We start from the raw sequence: 9,018 nt of genomic DNA on the forward strand, positions 1-9,018 counted from the left end.
TTACCACAATCGTCCTTTCTGTACACACCTTTTGGAGAGACACACATGAATCAGAATTTATTAGAATACTCTATGTGCTTCACTTATATCTTTTGAGCTAGATCAATTTTGATGTAGTGCTTCACTTATACCTTTTTAGAGCATGGTGGTGGTTTTATTTTATAGAAATTATTGATCTCTCATGCTTCACTTATATTATTTTGAGAGTCCTTTAGAACATTATGGTAATTTGCTTTGGCTATAAAATTAGTCTTAATATGATAGGCATCCAAGATGGGTATAATAAAAAACTTTCATATAAAGTGCATTGAATACTATGAGAAGTTTGATTCTTTATGATTGTTTTGAGATATGAAGATGGTGATATTAGAGTCATGCTAGTTGATTAGTTGTGAATTTGAGAGATACTTGTGTTAAATTTGTGATTCCCGTAGCATGCACGTATGGTGAACCGTTATGTGATGAAGTCGGAGCATGATTTATTTTTTGATTGTCTTCCTTATGAGTGGCGGCCGGGGACGAGCGATGATATTTTACTACCAATCTACCCCCTAGGAGCATACGTGTAGTACTTTGTTTCGATAACTAATAGATTTTTGCAATAAGTATGTGAGTTCTTTATGACTAATGTTGAGTCCATGGATTATATGCACTCTCACCCTTCCACCATTGCTAGCCTCTCTAGTACCGTGCAACTTTCGCCAGTACCATAAACCCACCATTTACCTTCCTCAAAACAGCCACCATACCTACCTATTATGGCATTTCCATAGCCATTCCGAGATATATTGCCATGCAACTTTCCACCGTTTCGTTTATTATGACACACTCCATCATTGTCATATTGCTTTGCATGATCTAGTAGTTGACATTGTATTTGTGGCAAAGCCACCATTCATAATTTTTCATACATGTCACTCTTGATTCATTGCACATGTCGGTACACCATCGGAGGCATTCACATAGAGTCATATTTTGTTCAAAGTATCTAGTTGTAATTCTTGAGTTGTAAGTAAATAAAAGTGTGATCATAATCATTATTAGAGCATTGTCCCAGTGAGGAAAGGATGAAGGAGACTGTGATTCCCCCACAAGTCGGGATGAGACTCCGGACGAAAAATAAAGAAAGAGAAAAAAAGAGGCCATAAAAAAGAAAAAAGGCCCAAGTAAAAAAATGAGAGAAAAAGAGAGAAGGGGCAATGCTACTATCCTTTTCCACACTTGTGCTTCAAAGTAGCACCATGATCTTCATGATAAAGAGTCTCTTATGTTGTCACTTTCATATACTAGTGGGAATTTTTCATTATAGAACTTGGCTTGTATATTCGAATGATGGGCTTCCTCAAAATGCCCTAGGTCTTCATGAGCAAGCAAGTTGGATGCACACCCACTTAGTTTCTTTTGTTGAGCTTTCATAGATTAATATCTCTAGTGCATGCGTTGCATGGCAATCCCTACTCACTCACATTAATATCTATTGATGGGCATCTCCATAGCCCGTTGATACACCTAGTTGATGTGAGACTATCTTCTCCTTTTTGTCTTCTCCACAACCACCATTCTATTCCACCTATAGTGTTGTATCCATTGCTCACGCTCATGTATTGCGTGAAGATTGAAAAAGTTTGAGAACATCAAAAGTATGAAACAATTGCTTGGCTTGTCATCGGGGTTGTGCATGATTTAAATATTTTGTGTGATGAAGATAGAGCATGGCCACACTATATGATTTTGTAGGGATAGCTTTCTTTGGCCATGTTATTTTGAGAAGACATAATTGCTTGGTTAGTATGCTTGAAGTATTATTGTTTTTTGTCAATATTAAACTTTTGTCTTGAATCTTTCAGATGTGAATATTCATGCCACAATAAAGAAAATTACATTGAAAATTATGTTAGGTAGTATTCCACATCAAAAATTCTATTTTTATCATTTACCTACTCGAGGACGAGCAGGAATTAAGCTTGGGGATGCTTGATATGTCTCCAACGTATCTATAATTTTTGATTGTTCCATGCTATTGTATTATATGTTTTGGATGTTTAATGGGCTTTAATATGCACTTTTATATTATTTTTGTGACTAACCTATTAACCAAAGGCCCAGAGCAAATTGTTTTTTGCCTATTTCCGCAGAGAAGGAATATCAAACGGAATCCAAACGGAATGAAACCTTCATGAGGATCTTTTTTGGAACAAACGCAATCCAGGAGGCTTGGAGTAGAGGTCAAGGAAGCAACAAGGCGTCCACGAGGTAGGGAGGCATCCCCAGGGGGGTAGGTGCGCCCCCACCCTCGTGGGCCCCATGGAGCTCCACCGACCTACTTCTTTCGCCTATATATACTCTTATACCCTGAAAACATCCAGGGGAGCCACGAAACCACTTTTCCACCGCCGCAACCTTTTGTACCCGTGAGATCCCATCTGCAGGCCTTTTCCAGCGATCCGTCGGAGGGGGATTCGGTCACAGAGGGCTTCTACATCAACACCATAGCCTCTCCGATGATGTGTGAGTAGTTTACCACAGACCTTTGGGTCCATAGTTATTAGCTAGATGGTTTATTCTCTGTATTTGGTCCTCAATACAAAGTTCTCCTTGATGTTCTCGGAGATCTATTCGATGTAATACTTTTTGCGGTGTGTTTGCCGAGATCCGATGAATTGTGGGTTTATGATCAAGATTATCTATGAACAATATTTGATTCTTCTCTGAATTCTTATATGCATGATTTGATATCTTTGCAAGTCTCTTCGAATTATCAGCTTGGTTTGGCCTACTAGATTGATCTTTCTTGCAATGGGAGAAGTGCTTAGCTTTGGGTTCAATCTTGCGGTGCTCGATCCCAGTGACAGAAAGGGAACCGACACGTATTGTATTGTTTCCATCAAGGATAAAAATATGGGGTTTATATCATATTGCTTGAGTTTATCCCTCTACATCATGTCATCTTGCCTAATGCGTTACTCTGTTCTTATGAACTTAATACTCTAGATGCATGCTGGATAGCGGTCGACGTGTGGAGTAATAGTAGTAGATGCAGAATCGTTTCGGTCTACTTGACACGGACGTGATGCCTATGTTTATGATCATGCCTAGATATTCTCATAACTATGCGCTTTTCTATCAATTGCTCGGTAGTAATTTGTTCACCCACCGTAATATATGCTATCTTGAGAGAAGCCACTAGTGAAACCTATGGCCCCCGGGTCTATTTTACATCATATTAGTTTCCCGTCAACTTGCCAATTTTTGTCGCCATTACTTTGCAATCTATACAACAAAAATACCAAAAAAATTATCTTATTATCTTTATCAGATCTCACTTTTGCAAGTGGCCGTGAAGGGATTGACAACCCCTTTATCGCGTTGGTTGCAAGGTTCTTGATTGTTTGTGCTGGTACTTGGCAATTTGCGTGTAATCTCCTACTGGATTGATACCTTGGTTCTCAAAAACTGAGGGTAATACTTACGCTACTTTGTTGCATCACCCTTTCCTCTTGAAGGGAAAACCAACGCATGCTCAAGAGGTAGCAATGCCCGCCGCGCCGTTCGCATGGGTGCCACTGTTCGCCTTGTCCGCGGCCTGCTGGATGCCAACGCGCTGGTCCGTAGGCTCGACCGCCTCCTTGGCCCAGCCGCCTAGGTGTCCACCTGGGCACAGTAGAGGAACATGGCCGTCGCATCCTCGAGCTGGTGATCTCCGATGAAATAGCCAACTTGGAGCTCGAGATCATGCTCTAGATGTACCACGAGCGTGTCGACCGCTTGGACGAACGCCTGCTCGAGTTCAGGCAGAGCCAAGAGATACCCTAGTCAAGGGCTGCTAGTCATGGTCTCATGGACGCATTTTATTTTGAAAAGTCATTACGACGTGGATAGCTATGTATTCACAACAATCATAGTATTGCTCTGTTTCAATGTGTGTACTCTGTTTTCCATTCTTATATGTTCTGTTTCAATGTGTGTATATATGCTTTCCATTCTGTAGATGTGGATGATAACAACTAGATTCAAATTAGTATATAAAAACATATTGAAAATGGAACTTCATAATATACATATTAATTGCTCATTAGATCATCACAATATATATATAATATCATCACATATACATGATGTTACTTAACTACTAGGTACAATGCATAAAATTGAAAACAAATAGTACTAAAACTAATAACCCCTCCTGGGGCTAGTATTCCGGTAGCTCCTCGCCAGCAGCTCCCTGATGCGCGACGTCTTCTCAGTGCGGAGGCAGTACTCCGACTCCTCCGCCTCGCAGCGCTTGACGTACCGATATGCCTCTTGCTGGTGGACGCACGCGGCCGATCTTGCCATTTATTGGGCGCCCACCGGAGCTCCTCGTTGGTGGCACGCTGGAGCTTATCGGCCCACCTCAACGCAGCAATGAGGCGTCTAGCACCTATGACCTTCCTCGCAAAGTTCCCCTCTTCGTACACCTCCTCGGCACGACGGTGCTCCCGCCGCCAAAGCTCCTCCGCCTTCTTTTTCCAGGCGGCATCATGGGCTTCACAGACCGCCTGGTACCTGGCTTCCTCCTCCGCCATCTCCTTCTTGAATGCCACTTGCCTGACTTTCTCAACTGGCGGCAGCGAATTCCACAGACAAAGATTGTACTGGCCCCAAAACCAATCCAAAGTTGGGGGGTCCGGCGCAACCTCGTCAGGCGGTGCGTAGGGGTCCTCGTCGCTGCTAATCGAGTGAGCGTCCTGGGGGGTGGCGAATCCTTATCGACGCATGGGCAGACCGATGGCGCCATGGCAGAGATTTGAGAGAGAGAGAGGGCGAGTGAGGGGAGGATGTAGATGAGAATGCAGGCGGGACGACGTGAGAAAGGTAGTATTTATTGGCGGCCGGAATCTAGATCGACGGGGACTGTACACACGCGTCGGTCACCGGAATTTCCGAGTACTGTAGTTTGAATTACACACGATTCCCGCAGCAAAATCCGTGTGTGAACATAATAGCTGGCGGTTTCCAATACAGAACCGTGTCTGATTAATGATCCCCGCCAATCACCTACCAAACCTTGGGCCGCGAGATAAAGTGCCAATCGTGAGGGGGCCGGCCGGTTGTCTTGCCAGATCTTTACATTTTCTTTTTTGAACACCAGATATTTACATCGTCTGATGATTTTTTAACTCGCACACAAATACACAAAAATATGATTTTTCAAACCATTTTGGTTAGGCGTTGCATGTAGATGTAGTTCAAATTTGAATTACGGTCATTAAATGATTAGAAGATCACTTAAATGTTTTAAAAGGTCAAATGACCCCTAAAATTTTCCAATTTTTCACATGACATTTGTACTAGTGCACGTTAAACGTAGGAAAAAAATTCAAGGCGTAAGAGGAAGCTATCTCCCGTCCCGTCATCAAACATGCATTGTTCCCTCTCGGAACCACGAACCTTCTAGTGAGTTGCTTCGGTTTGTGAGGGTGTGTGTCCAAACTTTCGTCAAACTGGCCAATTTTTTTACCACATCATCTTGCTGGCATAACATTAAATCAAGCAAGGTTTCATGTTTCTCTGATCATTTTTTTATTTTTTGGAATTAAAATGCCATGTCACTCCATGCATACTTATGCATGTGCCCATGCCTTGAGACCAATATGTTTGAAAATTCCTTCTAATTTACTCCATGTGGAATTAACTCGCACACACGTACACAAACATATGATTTTTCAAACCGTTATGGTTAGACGTTGCATGTAGATGTAGTTCAAATTTGAATTACGGTCATTAAATGGTTAGAAAATCACTTAAATGTCTTTAAAAGGTCAAATGACCCTTGAAATTTTCCAAATTTTCACATGACAGTTGTATTAGTGCATGTTAAACGAAGGAAAAAATTTGAAGGACGTAAAAGGTAGCTATCTCCCATTTGTCATCAAACATGCATTGTTCCCTCTCGGAACCACGAACCTTCTAGAGAGTTGCTCCGGTTTGTGAGGGGTGTGTGTCCAAACGTTCGTCAAACATGCCAATCTCTTTACCACATCATGTTGGTGGCATGACATTAAATCAAGCAAGGTTTCATGTTTTTCTGATCATTTTTTTTATTTTTTGGAATTAGAATGCCATGTCACTCCATGCATACGTATGCATGTGCCCATGCCTTGAGACCAATATGTTTGGAAATTCTTTCTAATTTCCTGCACAAGGAATAAACTCACACAAGTACATAACCATATGATTTTTCAAACCGTTATGGTTAGGCTTTGCATGTAGATGTAGTTCAAATTTGAATTACGGTCATTAAATGGTTAGAAAATCACTTAAATGTCTTCAAAAGGTCAAATGACCCCTAAAATTTTCCAAATTTTCACATGACAGTTGTATTAGTGCACGTTAAACGTAGGAAAAAAATTTGAAGGACGTAAGAGGAAGCTATCTCCCATTCGTCATTAAACATGCATTGTTCCCTCCCGGAACCACGAACCTTCTAGCGAGTTGCTTTGATTTGTGAGTGGTGTGTGTCCAAACGTTCGTCAAACATGCCAATTTCTTTACCACATCATCTTGGTGGCATGACATTAAATCAAGCAAGGTTTCATGTTTTTCTGATCATTTTTTTATTTTTTGGAATTAAAATGCCATGTCACTCCTTGCATACCTATGCATGTTCCCATGCCTTGAGACCAATATGTTTGAAAATTCCTTCTAATTTACTGCACATGGAATTAACTCGCACACAAGTACACAAACATATGATTTTTTAGACCGTTATGGTTAGGCGTTGCATGTACATGTAGTTCAAATTTGAATTACAGTCATTAAATTGTTAGAAAATCACTTAAATGTCTTTGAAAGGTCAAATGACCCCTGAAATTTTCCAAATTTTCACATGATAGTTGTATTAGTGCACCTTAAACGTAGGAAAAAAATTGAAGGCCGTAAGAGGAAGCTATCTCCTGTTCGTCATTAAACATGCATTGTTCCCCCTCGGAACCACGAACTTTCTAGCGAGTTGCTCTGGTTTGTGAGGGGTGTGTGTCCAAACGTCCGTCAAACATGTCAATTTCTTTACCACATCATCTTAGTGGCATGACATTAAGTCAAGAAAGGTTTCATGTATTTCTGATCATTTTTTTATTTTTTGGAATTAAAATGCCATGTCACTCCATGCATACGTATGCATGTGCCCATGCCTTGAGACAAATATCTTTGAAAATTCCTTCTAATTTACTGCACATGGAATTAACTCGCACACAAGTACACAAAAATATGATTTTTTTTCAAACCGTTTTGGTTAGGCGTTGCATATAGATGTAGTTCAAATTTGAATTACGGTCATTAAATGGTTAGAAAATCACTTAAATGTCTTTAAAAGGTCAAATGACCCCTAAAATTTTCCAAATTTTCACATGACAGTTGTATTAGTGCATGTTAAACGTAGGAAAAAATTTGAAGGACGTAAAAGGAAGCTATCTCCCGTTCATCATCAAACATGCATTGTTCCCTCTCTGAACCATGAACCTTCTAGCAAGTTGCTCCGGTTTGTGAGGGGTGTGTGTCCAAACATTCGTCAAACGTGCCAATTTCTTTACCACGCCATCTTGGTGGCATGACATTAAATCAAGCAAGGTTTCATGTTTTTCTGATCATTTTTTTATTTTTGGGAATTAAATGCCATGTCACTCCATGCATACATATGCATGTGCCCATGCCTTGAGACCAATATGTTTGAAACTTCCTTCTAATTTCCTACACAAGGAATTAACTCGCACACAAGTACATAACCATATGATTTTTCAAACCGTTATGGTTAGGCGTTGCATGTAGATGTAGTTCAAATTTGAATTATGGTCATTAAATGGTTACAAAATCACTTAAATGTCTTCAAAAGGTCAAATGACCCCTGAAATTTTCCAAATTTTCACATGACAGTTGTATTAGTGCATGTTAAACGTAGGAAAAAATTTGAAGGACGTAAGAGGAAGTTATCTCCCATTCATCATTAAACATGCATTGTTCCCTCTCGGAACCACGAACCTTCTAGCGAGTTGCTCCGATTTGTGAGTGGTGTGTGTCCAAACGTTCGTCAAACATGCCAATTTCTTTACCACATCATCTTGGTGGCATGACATTAAATCAAGCAAGGTTTCATGTTTTTCTGATCATCTTTTTTATTTTCTGGAATTAAAATGTCATGTCACTCCATGCATACGTATGCATGTGCCCATGCCTTGAGACCAATATGTTTGAAAATTCCTTCTAATTTACTGCACATGGAATTAACTCGCACACAAGTACACGAACATATGATTTTTCAAACCGTTATGGTTAGGTGTTGCATGTACATGTAGTTCAAATTTGAATTACAGTCATTAAATGGTTAGAAAATCACATAAATGTCTTTGAAAGGTCAAATGACCCCTGAAATTTTCCAAATTTTCTCACGATAGTTGTATTAGTGCACGTTAAATGTAGGAAAAAAATTGAAGGCCGTAAGAGGGAGCTATCTCCCGTTCGTCATCAAACATGCATTGTTCCCTCTCGGAACCACGAAATTTCTAGCAAGTTGCTCTGGTTTGTGAGGGGTGTGTGTCCAAACGTCCATCAAACATGTCAATTTCTTTACCCCATCATCTTGGTGGCATGACATTAAGTCAAGCAAGGTTTCATGTATTTTTGATCATTTTTTATTTTTTAGAATTAAAATGCCATGTCACTCCATGCATACGTATGCATGTGCCCATGCCTTGAGACCAATATGTTTGAAAATTCCTTCTAATTTACTGCACGTGGAATTAACTCGCACACAAGTACACAAAAATATGATTTTTCAAACCGTTTTGGTTAGGCATTGCATGTAGATGTAGTTCAAATTTGAATTACGGTAATTGAATGGTTAGAAAATCACTTAAATGTCTTTAAAAGGTCAAATGACCCCTGAAATTTTCCAAATTTTCACATGACAGTTGTATTAGTGCACATTAAACATACGAAAAAATTTGAATGCCGTAAGAGGAAGCAATCTCCCGTTCGTCATCA

The sequence above is a fragment of the Triticum aestivum genome, chromosome 6A (genome assembly GCF_018294505.1).
Source record: "Triticum aestivum cultivar Chinese Spring chromosome 6A, IWGSC CS RefSeq v2.1, whole genome shotgun sequence".
Taxonomy (NCBI): domain Eukaryota; kingdom Viridiplantae; phylum Streptophyta; class Magnoliopsida; order Poales; family Poaceae; genus Triticum; species Triticum aestivum.